This window comes from Lactuca virosa, chromosome 2 (genome assembly GCF_052849685.1).
Source record: "Lactuca virosa cultivar CGN04683 chromosome 2, Lactuca_virosa_CGN04683_v6, whole genome shotgun sequence".
Taxonomy (NCBI): domain Eukaryota; kingdom Viridiplantae; phylum Streptophyta; class Magnoliopsida; order Asterales; family Asteraceae; genus Lactuca; species Lactuca virosa.
The window spans coordinates 245,621,153-245,644,870 of record NC_136427.1 but is presented as its reverse complement, the minus strand read 5'-3'; positions in this window follow the sequence as shown (position 1 = coordinate 245,644,870).

Sequence of the window (23,718 nt, the reverse complement as noted above, 5' to 3'; positions counted from 1 at the left end):
ATATTATGTTTGTAATGTATTTGTCATTGTCTTTGTAATATATTTTCCATTTGTTCGTGCTGTTAAAAACCACGTAAAATAACATAAGTTTCTATTTTTAGCTTACGATAAAATTATGTTTTTTTAGTTTGATTTTCATGTTTTATATGTTGGTTACGTTGTTTTTACATAGGTCTTCGTCCGAAATATCCGGATTTCAAATCCGATATCGTTACATCATTGGTTTTACCCTCCAAAGTATGCTTCGTGCTGTTAAAAACGACATAAAATAACATAAGTTGCCATTTTTAGCTTACGATAACATATGTTTTTTAGTGTGAATTTAATGTTTTATATGCTGGTTACGTTGTTTTTACATAGTTCTTCATCGGAAAATATCCGGATTTGAAACCCGATATCGTTACATCATTGGTTTTACCCTCCAAAGTATGCTTCGTGCTGTTAAAAACGACATAAAATAACATAAGTTGCCATTTTTAGCTTACGATAACATATGTTTTTTAGTGTGAATTTAATGTTTTATATGTTGGTTACGTTGTTTTTACATAGTTCTTCTTCGGAAAATATCCGGATTTCAAATCCGATATCGTTACATCATTGATTTTACCCTCCAAAGTATGCTTCGTGCTATTAAAAACGACATAAAATAACATAAGTTGTCATTTTTAGCTTACGATAACATATGTTTTTTAGTGTGATTTTAATGTTTTATATGTTGGTTACATTGTTTTTACATAGTTCTTCGTCGGAAATTATCCGGATTTCAAATTCGATATTGTTACATCATTGGTTTTACCCTCCAAAGTATGTTTGGTGCTGTTAAAAACGACGAAAAATAACATAAGTTGCCATTTTTAGCTTACGATAAAATAACATAAGTTGCGACATAATAAACACAACATAATTAAATTGGTTTCCACAGATTAGGAAACTGTTTGGGATACAAATTTTGTTCACGATCGATAAAATCCCCTCTAATTCTAACAACATCTGTTAGACGGTCCCGTTCAGCTTGAAGCATATTAAACTCCCTATTTGCCTCTCGAATCCATTTCTTAGCCTCTTTGCTTTTTTTTTTTTTGTAGTTTCAGCAATCCATTTTTCTTTTTCAATTACTTGATCTGCTACGTCGTTTGCACGTTGGTTGAGTGTGCGACTAATTTGAGAGTCCCTTTCATTGGCTTCTTCAGCGGCCTTCATAGCTTGGAAAATGTCGTCAGGCATGTTATCTGGGAGTGGGAAATCTGGGCCTTCCGGAATTGGGTTGTTATCGGAACAAACATAACAATCTTCTTCTTCACAATGCCAAACACCGAACTTAGATGAATTCATTCTAAATTTTTGAATGTTGTAATGTATCACGTTTAAGATGTATGTTAGTTGCATATTAATAGGCTGAGACCAACATAGAAGTACTGTTTGAAAGGACAATTTTACTGTTCGAAATGACAAAACATTATTCACTCTAGAAACTAGTAGTCAAAATTTTTGAAACCGTTGTGAAATAATGTGAAGTAATAGTCAAATTGTAGTATAACTTACATAAATATATTGTTTTAATTTTACAGTTAGTATATATTGTAGATGCTATTTGAAACGATTAAAGAAGAGTAAATGTTGCAATGTAATTTCTTTGAATTTTACCACCTAATGTTTAGTAAATATTTTTTGATTTATACCACCTAATGTAATATAAACAGTATGGTTTTGTAAAATGGAAATGTTCATTACCACAATCTCATGTTATTCCACATCGAATATTATACGCTTGCATCATTTATTAAAACCACAATCTGAGGTTACTCCACATCGATTTAAAAAGAAACCTATTAGCAAATAATAGTAAAATAGGACTACATAGGGATTAAAACGACCATCAACGGCTCTGGTATTTCCCATTCTGATGCAAAGGGAACAACGTTCACATTTCTAGTCTGGTATGTAGTTCGAAACACATCAGCAAGATAATATATTTGAACCATATCGGTTAATTCCGTGTTTTTTGTATAACGTGCTGCAGCAATAGCATGACCACATGTTATACCCACACTGCGCCATTTCCCACAAGAACATGTGTGTCGATTAAGATCTACAACACACGTTCTTTGTAGATCAAATACTTGGAAAATATCAGAGGGGAACGGAGACGGGATCTCAGGTGGAATTTTAGTTGCTTTCCATTGTAGAGACTTTTGCATCGTCCTGTGAAGGACCATCTCTGCGTAAGGGGTGAATACGGTGTTCAACATCCCTGAAAAGTAAAAGGATAGTCAATTATGGATATTTTAATGGTTTATAAAAACTTTCTAAATTACCTCCCACGACATTGTGTTCTGCAAACGTCTGTTGGATGTACTGAACAATTGCATCAATTAGCGTTATTATCGGTACATTGCGTTGACTAACCGATAACACCAATAGGAATTTTGGAATATTAATGTTTAGTACATTCCAACGTATAGAAGAAGGGACTTCAGACGATTCGCAATTCAGACTAGTAATATATGACAAATAATGTGGAGTAGAGGACTCGGCATCTGAGGCAGTCATCTTTTTTTTTGGGTTGATGCGTCTCGTCCTGATCAACATCGAAAACATCGCAAACTTTCGTCCAAGTTAACCTCCTAATATGAAACCAGCGCAATATACGAGGATATAAATAATTGCGTCGTATCGCAGCATTTCCCCGAATTACTGGGAACATCTCCCATATCCATATCTTGTAATAAATATACATTAATTTATAAGTGTTAGCACTAACTAAAATTTTATTAAAAAAACAAAAACCATTAAATTATTAAATATATTTTTTGAATTACTTAAATATACCTTCAAAGGGATAACAAAACCCGATAGTGTGTACACAATCGCTTTTGTTGGATTGTTGGACATATGATCCTCAAATTTCTTAAACATACCCGACAATCTAGGGTATGTTTTAGTCCATAGATAACTCCCTCACGAGAACCTATATTATAAGAAAAAAGTATTAGTTAAACGTATAAAAATTAGTATTTTATTATAAATATTAAATTGACAAATACCTATTCCATTGATTCAGGTTCTCCACCAGCCAAAAAAATTCCTTGGTGACTTTATCATTAAGCTCATTTCCCAAAAAACCTTGATTGAGGATATATAGCAAAATCGCACGGACACCGTCGTGAGCCGATATGTCATTGAACCGTTGATTCAAGATAAGGAGCTCTAAATCTTCTACAACTAAAGAAGTGTCTGTGCGATATGGGAAGACTCTGGACCGAAATGTATTTTCACCATATCCGTGTTTATACATGGTTGAAAATTCGATCCTTGATGTAGGACACCAGCCCATGTAAAGTCCGGTCACAAGACCAAACTCCTCCGGCCCAAATGACAGTGTACGTCTAGAAAACCTAAAATATAGACGTTCAGCGACGTCCGCTTCAGCAGTAGGACGCAACATATGCAGTAACAGCCCATGAATAAGAAGTCCGTCTCCGGACTGAGCTGGTAGGTGCAACAAGTAACCGAAGCTAGTTGTTGAAAAAAGATCGCGCACGGATCCGTTTAAGCGACTCAAAACTTCATGCAATTTATGGCATGAAGCTTTGACAGATAAGTGACTCATCATCGTTTTGTTTGGAAGCTACAAAATTAAATAAACATTAAGGTTAAATAAAGTTTTATAAAAGAAAAAAAAACTGATAAACAATTAGAGAAAACACACAATATAATACTTAATCATTTCATATATTCTATTTACTTTGTATAAAATACCAAAGGAAATTAATTGACTATATTTTTTTGTATTTTCTATACTACTAGTATACCAAATTTAGTATTGTACTTTGAAAATGGCATGACAATAACATATTTTATAACAAACCCGAAAGTACCAAAACACAATGTTATTTTATCAAAGTATCTACACATTATAAACATAAAAACATTTTAAAATCGATAGTACATTGCTATTGTATGCTATAATTGAGACATATAAAAAAATCATTTTTAACAACATGCAAACATTGAATCATAACATACATACAAGGGGATACAATCCTTAAAAATACGTTTAAACAATTTTTTTTTTTGAAGAAAAATGAAAAAAATATATATAAAATCATAGGTTTTACGAAACCTACGATTTTTTTTTCGAACAAAAAATCATAACATACATACAAGGGGATACAAATGTTTATTAGTTATAAGTTTTTTTTTATTAAAAAAACGTATTTTATGGGAAACTTACGGTGTACAACCGTTTACTGCACAAACTACGGTGTACAAGTGTTTACTGCACAAACTGTGCAGTAAACGCTTGTACACCGTAGGTTTCCAAAATACCTACGGTTTCCTTTTTTTTGTTTTTTGAAAAAACTTTTTTTACGAATACAACATAAATAAAGATCCGATGCTATTGAATCGATTTAAAAAAAAACAATTTTTTTTTCCGTACGGTTCATACGAAACCGTAGGTGTACAAGTCGACATTGCACAATCTGTGCATTGGGCACTTGTACACCGTAGGTTTTGTAACGTCCCAAAAATACAACCCAAAAAGTTTTGTTTGAAAACTTTACTAAACCATAATATCAGTTATTAAAAGATAAAACCATGAATCGTGTATCTCAAAATGTCATAATAATTTATCAAATCGAAACTAGTGTCAAGATCATATCAAAATATCAGAGTCTAACTCCCAGGCTAAAACTGTGGTGTGTGCCATGCCATCATCCCGAGCCCTTCCATTTGCTAGCTGAAGTACCTGAAACCAAAACTGAAACTGTAAGCACGAAGCTTAGTGAGCTCCCCCAAACTACCACATACCATACAATAACATATAAAGCACATACTGGGCCTCGCCCACTGCATCAGACCGAAGTCCGGAACTGACTAGGGCCTTGCCCACTGCATCGGACCGAAGTCCGGAACTGACTAGGGCCTTGCCCACTGCATCGGACCGAAGTCCGGAACTACTAGGGCCTTGCCCACTGCATCGGACCGAAGTCCGGAACTACTAGGGTCTTGCCCACTGCATCGTACCGAAGTCCGGAACTGCATCGGACCAAATTCCGGAACTGACTGAACATAGCATAACATAATCATAGCATATAATATGAACACATATACTGCATACTGCATCGGATCATAGTCCGGAACACATAACACATACCATGCTTGTATCACAAAGACACCAAGCATACTGAACTACTGCATCGGACTAAAGTCCGGAACTATTGCTAACTAAACGGGCCGGCATTGTGGCCGTAGACCCGTTCCTACTGGAAGGAAACTCACCTCCTAAGGCTGGCTGCTGAAATGCTGCTCGGGAACAGACTGACTGCTGCTCCAGTAACTCCCCGACTACAATTCCCAAAAGACACTTAATCAGACACTGATAACTAATCTTAGGGTAAAATGACTATTTTACCCCCTTGTCAAAGTCAACAATCCGTTGACCTGACTCGCCGAGTTGGGCCGCCAACTCGTCGAGTCCCTATCTTTCCTTCTACTCCCCTTCCCGACTCTACTCGTCGAGTTTAGCGAAGACTCGACGAGTTCTCATTCTATAATAACATCAAGTCAACCTTTATCTGAATCGCCGATTTGTATGAACAACTCGTCGAGTCATCCTTCATCATATGAACACGTCCAGTCTGTGACTCGCCAAGTTGTATGAACAACTCGTCGAGTCTGTTCTTACAGGTAAGGAGATTGCCTTGGACTCGCCGAGTCAGGGCGTAGACTCGCGGAGTCCCTCTACACTCAAATCCATGTCTTAACTCACTGAGTCTTTACTCCACTCACTAACGGACTCGCTACAACTGAACAGGGAATCTAAGACTCGCGACCGGACTCGCCGAGTCCGAAGAACGACTCGCCGAGTCCTTTGCATGCAGTTTCTATTCAGTCAATTCTAATCATTTTCAGTGCATCCAATTCATAGATATGGGCTACTGGGACAATCTGAACATGTAAAGTTGCTAACTTTACGTGTATCTATGATGCAATGAAGCAATAACACTCAAACTTGGCTATAATGGGGGTTACTTGTCTAGAACAAGGCCATGGCTGCCAAAAGGTGGCCTTCTTGAGCTCCTGGAACTCAAGAGAGGCTAGATTCGAGATATGACTTGATTACAAGGCTTCATCACTAGGGATTTGGGGTTTTTGAGCTCAAAACCATCAATTTGGGGACAAACTAGATCTAGCAATACAATAACCAAGATGAAAGCTTTATTACCAGAAAGGATGGCCAAAGAGGAGTATAATCTGGATCTACTTCTTCTTCCTTGAGTTCTTCTACCTTCTCCTTCTTCTTTTTGCTTAACAATGCACCAAGATTCCTTCACAAGGGCAAAAATCACTCACACACACTTCTAGGAGGCTAGGGTTTCGGGAATAAGTCTCTGAGAGGTGAAGGAGGCTGGTTTGGGGCTATAAGGACGTTTAAATAGGGTACAAACCCTAAGAATTAGGGTTTCATCCAGACTGGCAGACTCGCCGAGTCGGGAATGGACTCGTCAAGTCGCCCCACTAAGTCCACGTACATTCCCGCTTCTACTCGACGAGTCGGGGCTACTGACTCGCCGAGTAACCCTAAGAAAGGAAATTCAAAATTTAAATTACATACCAGAAATGGGGCGTTACAGGTTTCGTATGAAACCTACGGTTTTATATTTTTTTTTTTGATTTTTTTCAAAAAAAATTTAACCACATATACAAAACCTACTCATAATCACAAACACAGTAAAATTTTGATGAAAAGTAGACAAACCTGGTTGTTCTTCGGGTGCTCTATTGAGAGAAAAAAGTAGTCAAACCTAAGAAAACAATAGGAAAAAACACCTAAACTGAAAGTTTTTTCATTTTATACTTTGGGCTAATGGGCCACGAAAAAGTAAACGGGTCCGTGAAACAGTAGCCCATTACCACGAAATAGTACTTTTCGGGCTAAAACATTAGTCAACTGTGTTGACCGTAGTCAACCATAAGTTGACTACGGTTTTATGGGCTATTTTTGGCTATGTGAGATTTTTTGGCTATTTTTTGATAAATAATTAAGAAAAATGGTTAGATTAGTAATTTGCATGAAACAATTGTCTAAAATCGCCCTCTCAATACAATATCTTTTACAAAGAGATATTTTTCCCTTGTAAAAAAAACAATTACATTAAAATATTAAAAGAAAATGGTTTTTGCATCAAAATTTAAAGTAGATACTAGAAAAGATTCCCCGGCGTTGCCGGGGTCAGAAGGTATTGCTTTGTAAAGTAAAGTAGCATGTTGGTTGCTTTTCGTCTGTTAATGTGAGGGTAATTTGGTCTTTTCAGGTAGTAGGGACTGAATTTGTCACCATGGGTAAACCATATGGACCATTTATGTAATTTTGGCGGTGGTGGTGGTGGTGGTGATGGCAGATGGTGGGAGGGTTTATGGTATTGGGTGGGTATTTTCTAATAAATAAAACATTAATTTAAAACCAAAAAGAGAATGTTAAATCTGGTAAACCACAGGGACCAATCGTGTAATTTTGTCTAACAATAATAATAATAATGACGAGGGACCATTTCTGCCGAAAAACTAAATACTAATAATATGTAATAAAAGGCGAGGGTTATGAAAAATTCAAACCAAAGTGAAAGGGTTGTTTGTAAACAAAAGCATAAAGATGAAAAGTCAATGTTGTAAGTTGGAGGACCAAAATTGACAAAAAGGGTGGCACTTTACTGTTAAAATCTTTCATAACTTTAATATATATATATATATATATATATATATATATATATATATATATATATATATATATAATAACAATAATAATTTGGTAAAATATGAATTGAAAGAGGTATAATTTTGTAAATGGGACTTCAAATATTGAGAAATTTTCATATTGACTCTAAAGTAGATATTTGGTAAAATATGAATACTTGAAAATGACCATTCGGCATTGGATTTGATAGTCATTAGGTGAATCAATATTATTTTGAAACAAAAAAAGAGTAAATATCGGTAATTTCATAGTTTTATATAAGTAGTTTTCTATAAGTACCCTCTTATTTTCCAATTTTATTCTGATTTGAACTTTTGTCTTTTGTTGTTGTTTTTTTTTTCCTATTTTGTTTTTTTTGTTTTTAATTCTTTTTTAATTTATATTATTCTTTTTTAAATATTATTATTATTATTATTATTATTATTATTATTGTTATAAATTTCACACAAAATTTTAACATTCAGACGATATTATAAATTCGAACGGCTATATAAAATCGGTTTTAAATATCTTTTATATTTTAATATTAATATTATTATTGTTGTTATTATTATCAATTTCGAACAACATTTTATAAATCGGACATTATAAATTCAAACGACTATATAAAATCGGAACAAAAGCAAAGTTTGTCCCTATTAATTACAGATATTAATTGGTACGATATTATAATGCTGTGGTGCGTTATGCGGATTGAAAACATTTAGTCGAGCACTATACAATGTTTTCTATGCAGCCGAATGTTCTGATCCGTAATTAATAATGACAAACTTTGCTTTTGTTCCGATTTTATATATCCGTTCGAATTTATAATGTCCGATTTATAAAATGTTGTTCGAAATTTATAACAATAATAACAATAATAATATTAATGTTAAAATATAAAAAATATTTAGAAACCGATTTTATATAGCCGTTCGAATTTATAATGTCATCTGAATGTTAGAATTTTGTGCGAAATTTATAACAATAATAATAATAATATTAAAAAATAATAATAATAATAATAATAATAATAATAATAATAAATAATTTGTGTTAACAAAAATGATGTTAAATCAAATGTCAAAAGTTTGATTTGATTCATTTTAAGGGGTAAATATGAATAATAGGCTACTTATAGCACAACCTTATATATATTTTGCATATAAAAGTACTAACCATCTTAATGCATTGTGTAAACATAGTTTGAAGGACTATTTACCAAAACAATCTAAAATTTTATTATATTATACAATTTTATAAATAAATATACCTCCTCCATTAATTCGAGGTTTAATATAAAATTTTCATTTAAATAATTAGAACCGGTGTCCGAACATCTAAAATTTCCTTCAATAAAAACTACTAGAATGTTATAAATCGACATTTTATATAAACGTTATAATAATTGTGAAAAAATTAACCATTACAGTAACTTTGCCATAAATATAATATTGTCTATTTTTAAATAATAAAAAATAAAACAGTTGTATAGATCGAGTCTTCAATGCTGAATTAGTGAATTATATTTCATTTTTGAGATCTGAAATTTATCATTGAAAAATTCAAACTCATTTGCTGTATCGCTTCTTCATTTTACAAAACCCATATGAACGATTCTTGAGAAAGTTGTAACTTTCATTTTGAAAATTACTTATTTTTAAGATTGTCACCACAAATTAATTAATTAAATTAGTTTGTTACATATGAGTTTTCAATTAAGTATTTATTTAAAGATATATAATTAAGTACCAAAATATAAAACTAAAAAATTGGTGATTATCATAAAAAATATATTTCAATATTTATCAATCACACACTAATTGAGTCAAGAGGACATGATGGAAAACATTAGACAAGAGCATGTTAAGCTAAAACGGATATATTTAGGCCGCAAAATTTAAGACATGATTAATGTTTTATCATATTAGGTTAGATTATAGATTACTATCGTGAAAAAAATTGTTGCCAAAATAGGTCCTAAACCAATGGTCTAAATACTAAACCAAAGACGACAAAATTAAAATAACGCGGAGTCCATATAAAGGAATACTTTGGTTTCGATTGTATAAAAGAGGAAATATATATACGCCTACTATAACTGAAATCGAGAATAAAAGGTTGTTTTTAGTTACAAAAAAACAATATTTATTTTTCGTTTTCCGTTTTCCGTTTTTCCTTTTCAATTTTTGTTTTTCGTTTTCAGTTTTCATTGGAAAATTTAGAAAACGCGTTTAATAAAAACTTATTCATTTTTTATTTTCAGTTTTAGAAAATTTGAAAACGTATTTAGACATGTATTTTTCTATCAGTTTTCATTTTTAGAAAACGGTAGCGGTGGTACGGTGGGCGTGGGGCGGTGGCGGTGATGGGGGCAATGGTGGTGTCGATGATGGCGACGTTGGTGGTGGTGGCAGTGGCAGCGCGGTGGCGGCGGCGGCGGTGGCACTGGTGGTGATAGCGGCGACGGTCGTGGTGCTGGTATTGGTGATGGTAGGTCGGTGATTGTGGTAGTGGTGTTGAGTGGGTGGATGTGTGTGATTTTGTTTGTGTGTGTATGTGGGTGTGTGTGTGTGTGTGTTTGTGGGGGTTGGTGTGTTTGTGTGTGTTTGTGGGGGTTGGTGTGTGTAGGGGGTGTGGGTAAGGGTGGGTGTGTGTTTGTGGGTGTGTGGGTGTGTGTGTGTGTAGGTGTGGGTGTGTTTGTTTGTGGGGGGTTGGTGTGTGTGTGTGTGTTTGTGGGGGTGGGGTGAGGATAGGTGGGTGTTTGTAGGGGTGTGTGTGTGTGTGTTTGTGTGTGGGGGGGGGGGGGTGATGATGTGTGTATGTGTTTGTGGGGGTTGGTGTTTGTGTGGGGGTGTGGGTGAAGGTGTGTGTGTGTGTGTGTGTGTGTGTTTGTGTGTGAGGGGGGGATGGTGTGTGTGTGTGTGTTTGTGGGGGGTGCGGTGCGCTTGAGAGTGGGTGTGGTGGGTTAAGGGTGCTACGGGGGTAGGTAGAGGTGGATGGGGTGGGAGTGGGTGTAACACCCGAAATCCAGAAGACCAAGGAAGGAAAGAAAACCCTAAATCAAGAAGGCTACTCGTCGAGTCCAGGGAGGAACTCAACGAGTAGAGGTGGATTTTGGGTCGCGGGTTAAGTGATCTACTCGACGAGTTGGGGGACCAACTCGACGAGTAGGTCTGGGTTTGGGAAAACCCTAATTCCGGGCTTATGTACCCTATTTAAGCATCTCATTCTCTACCCATTGACCTCATTTACAGCTTACATTGCCCCAAACCCTAGTGCATCCTTGAGCTTGTGAGCTTGTTTTTTAGAGTTTAGTGTGTGTTTGGAGCTTGTAAAGAAGAGAGGAAGCTTAGAGATTCAGAAGGAAGCTAGTGGATCCAGCAACACCATCTAATTTCCATCATTCTCTGGTAATCAAGTCTTCATCTTGGCTTACAGTTTCTTAGATCTATTTATGTCCATTTCATGAGAGTTTTGGTCCATGGAGCTTGATCTATGGGACAAAGACGTCCGTGATGGGTTTTGGTATACTACAACATCCTATGGTGCACATACAACCCTAAATGCTTTGGATCTATGTTTTCTCTAATTATACATGCAATATTGTTTCCAAAGCATTAAGCCTACAACTAGCATACAAATGACATAAACAACATAAAATACTAGTTAGGAGTTTACCTCTTTATGTAGCTTGTAGAACTTGTTGTGCTTGGCCTTTAAGAACTAAGCAGCAATAGTATGAATGCCTCAAATGGAATCACAACACACCTAGGACAAAGGATGACTCTTGAGAGAGAATATCTTGTACACAAAATGGCTCATGAACTCATAGAACATGTAGTGTCCGATTTTGGATGCTAAGGGCTCCTTTTATAGTGTGGCAAGGATTAGGGTTAGCACCATGTAAATCCTAATACCCATGACTCTTCATATTACCTAGGATCCATGGGTTAAACCTCCATGGACTATCCATGGACTACCATATTGGTTTAGCCATTCTAAATAACATAAGCCTACACCATAAGAATGATTGATTTACCAAATCAATCCCCGTACATTTAATTAGTCTCTTTTGATCACTAAATTAATTCCAAATTAATTCTTGATCAATACTAATTAAATAATATGATTTCATATTAATATATTAGAACTTATAATATATTAACAAATCATAAATAACCTCTTCTCAAAAGTCCATCCTATCAAATTGTCCTGGTGATATGCAACCCAAATGGACCATGCTACTCTCGGGTCAAGTACATACCAATTATAGTTATGGACTTAGACACCTAATCCAACAGTCTCCCACTTGGATAAGTCTAATAACTATTATTGCAAGTACAACTCCACAACCTGAATAGCAATCGTAGCTCTTAAAAGTCGTTGTCGAACTCTGACCTAGTCAATGACGCGTCCATTAGATAAGGGATCATATATTCCTCCATTCTAGATATCATATGGACTGATACATGGATTTTAATCATTCTCTCTGTCCATCTGTTGTTTCCCGATTTCCGATTTATGATGACCGACTAATTGAACAAATCAAATCAGTCCAGGCTTGGCCAAACACTTAGGTTTGTCATCAATAAATCATCGAGGGGCCCACAGATATCGCTTTTATCCACATGGGGTAAAAGGAACGGATAAACTTCGACCCAAATGTTTGCTTGTACTTACTCATCAATTACACACAACAATGTGTTTTATAACACCAAGCTACTGGTGCGTTTACATACGTCAATGTGCAACCGACTCGCAACTACAACTCATATGTCTCCGTTTCAAGAATATAAGATATTATCGTCTCACAAACCACTCGTGATAAAATCCATGAAGTGATTAGATGAGCGTGGGTTGAATCCAATACTCGAATCTTATTCCAGGAGTACTCATAAACACTGCAGCCACCTTGTCCTAGACAAACTACAGACCCATTCATGACAGTCTTGCCTCAATACCTACTTCCAAAGTATGATCGACTGTGGATGGTTTGAATAACCTAGTTATTCGGGAAGTCAAAACATGTAAAGTGAAACACAAGAATAATACTAATCCTATATGGCCCCAAAACTTTTGAGTGTCATATTGATTACTCATTATTCATTGTATAATGTTTCGATTTATCAACTTAATACCTGAATTAAAACAATAGCTATGCCATGCTCCAAGCATGCACACTATGTTTGTCTATGATCCTGACTTTGTGAAATAGATCAATTGAAAAAAAAAACATTTCAATGATGCTCATTTCACAATTCTAAATCTTTATTGCAAGTGTAAGAATTCCAAATTCTTGTCACTATTAAAATTTCATGTAATGCAGCCTTTGTAATGTCATGGTACCAAAAGTCACAGAGACTTGACCAACGATATTACAAAACTTTCCACTGGAGATTGATAACAAAGCAATTCCAAGGAAGCAAAGTCTCAAATTCAAAGTACATTCCTTTGAACATCCTTCTTGCATTAAGTTTCCTAATCTTACACAGATTTAAAGAATAACTTCCACTTATGGAAACATTTCCATATTCCCATTTTGACTATCACTTCTGAACAAGAGTTGCCTCTTTTCAGAATATGTCAATATGGTCCATCCATTTTATACTTCCAACTACAAGCGACCAATCCTTGGCGAACGTTAGATTGTCCTTAATAGTTGTTAACCACTTTAGTCATATCCACTTCTAGTCCTTTTTCCCTCTTAATGCCCTAGGCATTTGGAAAATTTAGAACGCGAGAATATTATAGCATATGCAATCGATCCTATTCCCGAAGCATATGGGATGTGATTCATAATGTCTAACATAAAGACATGATACTTGACCATTCTTTTGCTACAATATTTCTATTTGCCATGTTCTCATAATTCGAATTATGAAGAGGGATGCCGTAATCATAATCAAATTTTGAGAACGCAATTAACATTTCCATATAGAATTTCCTTATGTCGAATCTTTTCAACATAACATTCATATATGTTCTTGACTAAATTTGATTAAACTCAATCTAAGCTTTTAGAATTGAAATGAAGTGTAATATTAAAACTCAATCTAAGCTGTTAGAATTGAAATGAATTATAATTTCCTCTCCCTTAATTATAGCAAAACAACTTTTAAATCCACAACTTTGCGAATTGAAAGTTTTGTTTTCTATAATTAACATTGCTAACTTGCAACACTTATAATGATCATGCTCCTACTAGCATAATAATTATTATCTTACTAGCATAACACTTATGCTCCCACTAGCTTTGACATGTACCCCGAAATCAACTGGACTTCTAGAAATACATACTTATTGACTTTCATTACCAAAGTTCAGATTTCTGATACGAGATGTTGCGATAAGACTTTATCTAGGCTTCTCAAAATCATACACATTTCCTTAGACAGCTCACATGTGTGTCTAAACAATTTTAGAACTTACAACCATAAGGCTGAAATGTTTAGACCTTTGCTATTTCTCACAATTCTAATTATGAAGAGGGATGTCGTAATCATAATCGAATTTGAGAATGCAAATGCCACAATTGCTATCTCCTTAAAATCTACTTAGTGAAAGCGTTTCCTCACAATCATTTTCATGAATTTGAGAGAAACCTTATGACACTTAGATTTTATGGTGTATGTGCTCCTATCCATGTTTATTTGTCAAAACCATAATCACAAGACAAGGTTAGTGACAAATCCAAACTCATATGGACTGAACTTGTTCAATCTTAATTTCTTGCCACCTGGCAGCACAAGGGCCTACCATTGCTTCCTAGGTTGTTATGCAAACAACTGAGAACTCATAGAACTCACATGCATAGTCAACTTTAACTGGAATGGGCACAGAAACAAGAATATGTCAACTTTATTCTTGATTAGTTCTTGAAACTTGTCAAGATCCTTAAGACTCCCACCGACCTCTTGACATATAAGATTCTCTTGTCAAGAACCATTCCTTGACAAACAAATATTCAAGAGTTAGTGCGGATTCTAATCAAGACTAATACTTCACACAATTGGCCCTAGTTGGTCTTTGTTTTATCCAAAATATCACAACTTATCAATTTCAAATGTACAAGAGTAGAAAACATTTTACTCTACATTTGATAAGAGTTATAAACTTTTCTTAAGATTATGTCACTCAAGGCATTAATGATTCCTCTTCTTAGCCATACAAGTGCACTAACCTATCCTTAGAGGATCAATTGAGATATAGTCTTATAATCACTAAGATAATCATAAAACACGATACTCAAGTACTCTCCCATCTTTTCAGATTGGAGAAACTTCTATCTTTCTTCCTAATTTGATTCTTCTCATTCGTTCTGCCACACATTGAACTTTTCCAATGATTCAGAATTATACTTAAACTTGTAAGCATAACCATATTTACTAAACTTTAGTAAATTATGACGAATAGTCTTATCGTTCTTTGTGGTGGACCTGACCAACGCACACCCAGTGTACCCAATCCCCTAGTTCTTCACTTGACTCACATATTCATGTGAACAAGGAATTAGTCTTAATTTCCCAAAGATGAAGGTTCTCATTCATCACACAATACAAGTTGCATGATTCCAAGTTTCTATCCAACTGAAACTTGGGTGATGAGAATCTTTCCTTATTTGGCAAATTTTGACATTACCACAAACGAAAGAATCAAATCCATATTGGACATTGCTAGAAAACTTTTCCTTACAATGCAATTACAAGTGACAACTATGTTTCTAAACATTTCTAAGCAACCTATCATAACTCTTAAGCAGCAGCTCAAGAATCTGATCATCGAACCATGCAATCGAAATCCATTTCTTCATGATCAGACTCAGCCTACTCTTCTTTTAAGCTTCCCTTGATTCTACAAAACATCAAAATGTAATTGCATTACATCATGTATTAATAATATATAATTAGGAACTTAATAGAGTTAGATAGTGAACTTTACCTGAAGTAGAGTCAAGCTTTTGACTTTACCATCCTTGCGATCTTTCAGGTAAATATGGCAGCTTCGAAACCAATGCCCATTCTCTTGGCAAATAGAAACATATGGACTCTTTGGAAATGGTACACGGGACTATCTCAGACTTAGCTTTTCTCTTTACCATTTGGTCAAATGACTTGACCAAGGCCGATCCCTTTCCATTGGGAAGAGAAAGCTTTTCTGTACTTTCAATGTTACCATTGTCAATATCCATGGAAGTTTGGGAGGTAGATATTCCAATCAAATTTGCTTGACCAGTGCGCCAAATCATTTCTGATTCAGCAACAATTAGCAAATAGGTAAGATCAATAAGGGTCATGTCGTGATCTCCCATATAGTAGTCCTTAAAGAACCCGCTATATGACTTAGGAAGTGATTGAAGAACCCAATCAACAACCAACTTCCTCGAGACTTCGACACCTAACTCTCCCAGCTTGTCAATATGTAACTTCATCTCCAAGACGTGAGTACACACAGACTTTCCTTCCTGCCAATAGGGCTTTGAGTGACCTTAAACTTGTGGGTTAGGGAGAATTATTGGAGGAGGTGGAGGAAGTGAAGTTCCACTACAACACGAAGAAGGGATTAATCTTTCACCTTGATCGCCTTGTAGAAAATCATCTTTATAAAGAAAGCTTTTTTTTCAAAAGATTCGGGAAGACCATAGTTGTCTGAACTTAGACATTTATGAGGGAGAAATTTAAGTTTAGTTGATTTTAGTCCTTAATATAACACCTAACATGAAATATTAAGGCTAGGACCCAACACAATACTTTACAATTCGGAAGAGGGATGCCGTAATCCAAATTGCAAAATATTTGAAGGTAGGTAAATGACGATTTACTAATTTCCACCATGAAAAACGAAATTGATTATTAAGTTTTAAATGGATTTAAACTCCTAGATCCTTTGAGATTCATTGAATTTTGCAATGACATGTTTAAATCTCGATTGTGCCCTTCAAGTTTGTGACTGGGATGCCGAGGATCACAAACAAGGTGTGAATAACCATGCAAATTAGCTTGGTACACCCAATGTTACAACCACCTAATCAATGTGTCGGTTAACCACACACGCTCCATTGATCTATGATTAACATCAACATACCCTTTGCCACGCACTGTCAGTCCCAGATTAGTGTGCCGATTAACCACACACGCTCCACTAACGACTTAACAAGGTGCAAAGTGCAATTTCATGGGTTAGCACCAAATTCACATTTTCCTAAGTAACTAAGATTGGGAATTTATAAGTGTTTAGTAACTTAGTATTTCATTATACTTTTAATGAGAATTTAAATGTCCTGTCAAACCCTTCGGCTAACGACCCTCCACCAGTCAAGGAAGCGGTGAGTGAGAGTGGACACCCATTAAACTGCCATTTTGTAGGCAGTAACCTTATACCCCCCTTATAGGCCGGCTTAGTGAATGAGGCCTACTAACGGTAAGACTGACTTTACTCTTATACATATATATATATATATATATATATATATATATATATATATATATATATATATATATATATATGAATATTAAACCTATAATATTATAATAGTATAAGCGTTGAATTTTACACTTTTAAAATTCTAGGGTTTGGAACTAAATGTTTCAAAGTGAGACTTTGCATTTACAAATTCCAAAACTCGAGGGCAAGTTTTGAACTATTCAAAAACTTTTGGTATCCATAACTTATGAGTTTAATATACGTTTTATGAAAAGACTCTTGACATTCCATAACTTGAGGACAAGTTATGGAGTTCATAAAAACATTTATGTAAAAGACTCTCCAAGTTCCATAACTTGAGGACAAGTTATGGAAGACTTAAAAACCATTTTATGATGACATTTAAAAATGAGACTTTTCACTTTCCATAACTTGAGGACAAGTTATGGATTTCACCAAAAACAATTAGATCAAAAATTCCAACTACCAAAATCAAACAATTTGCCTATGATCTAATTAAACTCATAAGTTAAGATAATTCATATCAAACAAGTTTCAAGAAATTAGCCTAATCATATAAACTAATACAAAACATGAAACTTTGACAATTATCTTTTATTTTGGATGAGAATCATCATTACCATAACAATAAAATCAAATTTTATGAACTAAAACATTTTGTGGTAATGATTCTAATCCAAAACAGGCCAAAAAAACTCGAAAATTTGCACACAGGGGCACCAACTCGTCGAGTACATGAACTGGACTCGCCGAGTTGGGCTGTTTCTGAGTGGACTCGGCGAGTCAGCCAGTGGACTCGGCGAGTCCATTAGTCAGATGCTAAAAAATCGATTTTTCAACTTTAAAAACCAATAAGCATCAAGTATAATGGAAAACAAACTTGGCTCTGATACCACTGATGGGTTTTGGTATACTACAACATCCTATGGTGCACATACAACCCTAAATGCTTTGGATCTATGTTTTCTCTAATTATACATGCAATATTGTTTCCAAATCATTAAGCCTACAACTAGCATACAAATGACATAAACAACATAAAATACTAGTTAGGAGTTTACCTCTTTATGTAGCTTGTAGAACTTGTTGTGCTTGGACTTTAAGAACTTAGCAGCAATAGTATGAATGCCTTAAATGGAATCACAACACACCTAGGACAAAGGATGACTCTTGAGAGAGAATATCTTGTACACAAAATGGCTCATGAACTCATAGAACATGTAGTGTCCGATTTTGGATGCTAAGGGCTCCTTTTATAGTGTGGCAAGGATTAGGGTTAGCACCATGTAAATCCTAATACCCATGACTCTTCATATTACCTAGGATCCATGGGTTAAACCTCCATGGACTATCCATGGACTACCATATTGGTTTAGCCATTCTAAATAACATAAGCCTACACCATAAGAATGATTGATTTACCAAATCAATCCCCGTACATTTAATTAGTCTCTTTTGATCACTAAATTAATTCCAAATTAATTCTTGATCAATACTAATTAAATAATATGATTTCATATTAATATATTAGAACTTATAATATATTAACAAATCATAAATAACCTCTTCTCAAAAGTCCATCCTATCAAATTGTCCTGGTGATATGCAACCCAAATGGACCATGCTACTCTCGGGTCAAGTACATACCAATTATAGTTATGGACTTAGACACCTAATCCAACAGTCTCCCACTTGGATAAGTCTAATAACTATTATTGCAAGTACAACTCCACAACCTGAATAGCAATCGTAGCTCTTAAAAGTCGTTGTCGAACTCTGACCTAGTCAATGACGCGTCCATTAGATAAGGGATCATATATTCCTCCATTCTAGATATCATATGGACTGATACATGGATTTTAATCATTCTCTCTGTCCATCTGTTGTTTCCCGATTTCCGATTTATGATGACCGACTAATTGAACAAATCAAATCAGTCCAGGCTTGGCCAAACACTTAGGTTTGTCATCAATAAATCATCGAGGGGCCCACAGATATCGCTTTTATCCACATGGGGTAAAAGGAACGGATAAACTTCGACCCAAATGTTTGCTTGTACTTACTCATCAATTACACACAACAATGTGTTTTATAACACCAAGCTACTGGTGCGTTTACATACGTCAATGTGCAACCGACTCGCAACTACAACTCATATGTCTCCGTTTCAAGAATATAAGATATTATCGTCTCACAAACCACTCGTGATAAAATCCATGAAGTGATTAGATGAGCGTGGGTTGAATCCAATACTCGAATCTTATTCCAGGAGTACTCATAAACACTGCAGCCACCTTGTCCTAGACAAACTACAGACCCATTCATGACAGTCTTGCCTCAATACCTACTTCCAAAGTATGATCGACTGTGGATGGTTTGAATAACCTAGTTATTCGGGAAGTCAAAACATGTAAAGTGAAACACAAGAATAATACTAATCCTATATGGCCCCAAAACTTTTGAGTGTCATATTGATTACTCATTATTCATTGTATAATGTTTCGATTTATCAACTTAATACCTGAATTAAAACAATAGCTATAGGACTCGCCGAGTCTGGGAATGAATCGATGAGTTGACTCGGGTTATCACGAGTCTGAATAGCATAGAACTTGGCGAGTTGCTGGATGCACTCGACAAGTTAAGGTCAACATTGATTGTTGACCTTGACTGTTGACTTTGACCTTGACCATGAGTTGACTGGGGTTGACCATTCAGCATTCAAGGCCTTTTTGGTATTGATCCTTCTCGGGTTAGGCCCATTGACGGATTATGGACATTATAGCGTTGGGCTTTGTTTTGGGGCTTGGGCCTCAGTTTTGGATCATGCTGGGCCAGGGGTAGAATGGTCATTCTACACCATGAACTGAATTAAGGATTATAGTATGGAACCCAATTGCTAATTGGGAATATCGATTGGTATTGATAGCTCGGGAAGTCGGCGGGGCAGCAGCTAAGGATGTCATTCGGGAAGCTTCTGCATTCGAGGTGAGTGTTCTCACCATACCAATGGGTGTAAGGCACCAAGGCCAACCCATTTATTTAGTTATGATGATTGTTGTGAATGTGTTATTGATACATTATGTATTTATGTGAAGACAATGCGGGGGTTCCCATGACAAATAGTTATATATGCAGTATGCTAGTTAATTGTGTGGTAGTAGGTATGCTAGTTGTCTTTGTGATACTTGCATGGAAGACCCTGGAGGGGTTCCTGAGGCAGTTGGACATAAGACCATGCAGGGGTTCCCATAGCTTTCCAGGCTAAGACCATGTGGGGGTGCCCATGGCAGAGGGCTAAGACCACGTGGGGGTTCCAATGGCACCTGGTGTAAGACCCGGGATGGTTTCCAGGGCATCGTTATATGTTTGTATGTTTAGCTCATATGTTTGTATGTATAGTTTGCATTACGTCTTGTTAGGAAGGAAGACCTTGTGGGGGTTCCCAAGGCAGGAAGACCATGTGGGGGTTCCCATGGCAGATAAGACCACGTGGGGGTTCCCGTGGTAGATAAGACCACGTGGGGGTTCCCGTGGCACTAGGTGTAAGACCCTGGAGGGTTTCCACGGCTTCCTTACATGATTATATGCAGGGCTTATGTGGTAGAGATAGCTTTTACAGCTAATATCATATGTGTTATGTAGATTGTGTGTGAGGTATGCTCTGGGGGACTCACTAAGCTTTGTGCTTACGGTTTATAGTTTTGGTTTCAGGTATCATCGATTTGGAAAAGAAGAGATCAGATTGATCGCAGTGCACACACCTATGATTTCCGCAATGAATGATTTTGGGATGAACTCTGATAAATGTTTTACTTAACGATGATTTGAAAGGTTTGAAATAAATGGTATCAATGTTTTAGCTATATGAAAAATGAAATTTTTACCCTTGATTTTTGGGTCGTTACAGTGGGTGTGTGTTTATATTTTAGAAAAAATTTGGAATTAGAAAAATGTGGAAAACAATGATTATCGTTTTTTCCAAAAAATTTCAACTTCTTTGTTCCGTGAAAATTTTAGAAAAATAAACGAACTAAACGCGTTTTCAAAATTCTCATTTTTCTTGGAAATTTTTTCCGGAAAACAGCCTATTTTTCCGCAACTAAACGCACCATAAATATCTGAAAGCTTGCATTCAAAACAAAACTTCCTTGATCAGAACCTAATAAGAGACCTAATATTAAAAGAGTTTTAACTGAAATAGAAACTAAAACTAAATATATAAAGGCCTAGTGTGGCGAATCTAGAACCTAAAATCATGTGGTTCCTTATTTAAATAACAACGAAACATATAACAAACTAAAATATAATAATAGCGGGTCGGATCAAAATATCAACATTTTTAGAATTGTATCCGACGAGGGCTTATATCTTGAAATATATTGATAATCATCTCTTAATTGAAACTTTCTAATACATCCTTTCCACATGATAAAATTTCATAGTTGGTCGTTCTGTTGAATCAACGTGCGCCTTGTACTCGTGCGTCTGATTTGATGGAGCGCAAAAGCCAAAAGTGTGACGACGATTCAGTTGTGGGCTTTTGTTTATTTTTATTATTTTTGTTTAATTTTAATTTTAATGGATTGGGGTAATTTTTGTTGGATAAATTATAAGTTGGTTTAGGTATTATGCTATTTTTGTTGCAAAAAATAAATAGTTACTTCTTAAAATAGGTAGTTCCCTAAATTTTTGCTATATAATTAAGTTTACAATTAAGATAATTAGGTGGGTCCTAGGACCCACCTTAATATACCATAGCTACCTTCAACAAGTGTTTGTACAAAACCATATAAGAAACCAAACAGGATACATTGATGACTTGTTACTGATATAGCCACACAAATATATATATATATATATATATATATATATATATATATATATATATATATATATATATATATATATATATATATATATAAAAGCTACTAAAACAATTTTGTACACTTGTAGGCATGTTCACAAAAAAGGATATGTACATATTTCATATCAAAGTTATACATAATAAAGATAATATGACAATGCCTCAAATAAAGAAAAATGCCTTCTATGGAAAATCACATATGCCTTCATATTTTGCAAATAAGTTAATAAACTCCTACTATAGTATCGAAATTATGGTTTAACCAGCGGAATAATATTTTTCGATCCATATAATCACGATTCACGGAGAGTTCGACTTTTTTATTCTTTCTAAAACAACTATCATAACCGTGCATAGGAGGTTTACTATTGACTTTGTTTAAATCAAAATAATAATAGTCTTAATTTAGCTTTGTTAAACAAATTGATCATTATGGTCGATGAAATTTCCCAAAATTTTAGGTGTGTTTGATTGTGGAAAATTTTCTAGTTTTCTAGAAAAAAAATTTCAAGAAAAACGCGTTTCAGTTTTCCAAAGTTTTCTAAGAAAATGAATTTTTTTTCATTTTTCTAGTTGTATGTAAATTAGAAAAATTATTTTTATAGTTTTCCAAAGTATTCTAAATTTCTAAGATTGAAAATGAAAACTCTACCGGTTACAACCAAACGCGTTTTTTAAATTTTTCATTGAAAACTAAAAATAAAAATAAAACTCTATTTTCTGAAAACATGTTCTTGAAAAATGAAAACAGTTTTCACAACCAAACGCACCATAAAGGTTTTTTTTTGTAACCCCCAATGATTTAATGACTCTAAATAAAAACATATTGTTTGTTAAAACCTTCAAATAGATTTGGTAAATGATAAAATTTATCATTTTACCCTTTTATTAATTAGAAGTAACATATACCCAAGTCATCGAAAAAAAAATTAAAGTTAATTTGTACAAAATAGTTTTTTTCCATACACAATAATCTTGTGTTTTAAAATATTGTATTATACTACTCTATAAATCATAATTTTTTGTGTTTGAATAAAATACAAAACATTTTCCTTAAAAATTTGAGAAATCTATAAAGTCTCAATATTATGGGCTAGTTTACAGTTTAATCCCAATATTTATTTTTCGAACAGAAAAGTCTCGATTATTTAATTTTATATGATAATCTGTCATTTTTTGTTGAAAAATATAAGAATTATTTAGTTAATTTGGGAAAAATATGAAATAATCGAGACTTTTCTGTTTAAAAAATAAAAGTCAGAACTAAACCGTAAACTGACTCAAAACATTTGGACTTTATCGGAGATATCCGTAAAAAATAAATTCAAGACAACTTAAATAATAACAAAGAAGAATAATCATTGGCATTTAATATATTATACTATTCTTAACCATTAAACAGGATGAATAAATCATATGTCTCCAACAAAAATTATAAAGAAATTTACATGCTAAAACTATTTATTTGGTCGACTTTCGTTATATTTTTTTATATAAACTTCATTATTTTATTGTAAATCAGACGAATACTATATATAGCACATACATAAAGTTTTATAATTAAAATATAGCAAAATATACGTATTAAAAATAAGGTTAGTATTATACTCACCTTTAACTTCGGATTTTTTTCTGTTTATCCTAACTTCTTTTTTCCAACGTAACG